Source organism: Mastomys coucha, unplaced genomic scaffold (genome assembly GCF_008632895.1).
Source record: "Mastomys coucha isolate ucsf_1 unplaced genomic scaffold, UCSF_Mcou_1 pScaffold20, whole genome shotgun sequence".
NCBI classification, from domain to species: domain Eukaryota; kingdom Metazoa; phylum Chordata; class Mammalia; order Rodentia; family Muridae; genus Mastomys; species Mastomys coucha.
Genome location: NW_022196903.1, coordinates 116391110 through 116391389, shown reverse-complemented (window position 1 = coordinate 116391389; position 280 = coordinate 116391110).

The window sequence follows — 280 nt, the reverse complement described above, 5'->3', positions numbered from 1 at the left end:
TGTCACGGCCCATCCCGGGGCGTTACGTAGGGTAATGAGCAAACAGCCAGTCATGAGCAGACACGCCACGCAGTGGGCAGATACGCCACACTGTGGTGTATATAAGCAGTGCGGATTTTGGCCTCGACCCTTTTTTTCCCTATGGATGAAGACAAATAAAACGTTGCTGCAGAAGGAACCTAGTGTCTGCGTGTCTTCTTCCCGGCAAGACGAACCCGGGACGCCGGGAGAACCTTACAACAGCTGGTAGGTTTCAGAACTGCAGGACAGAGTGAGCTCT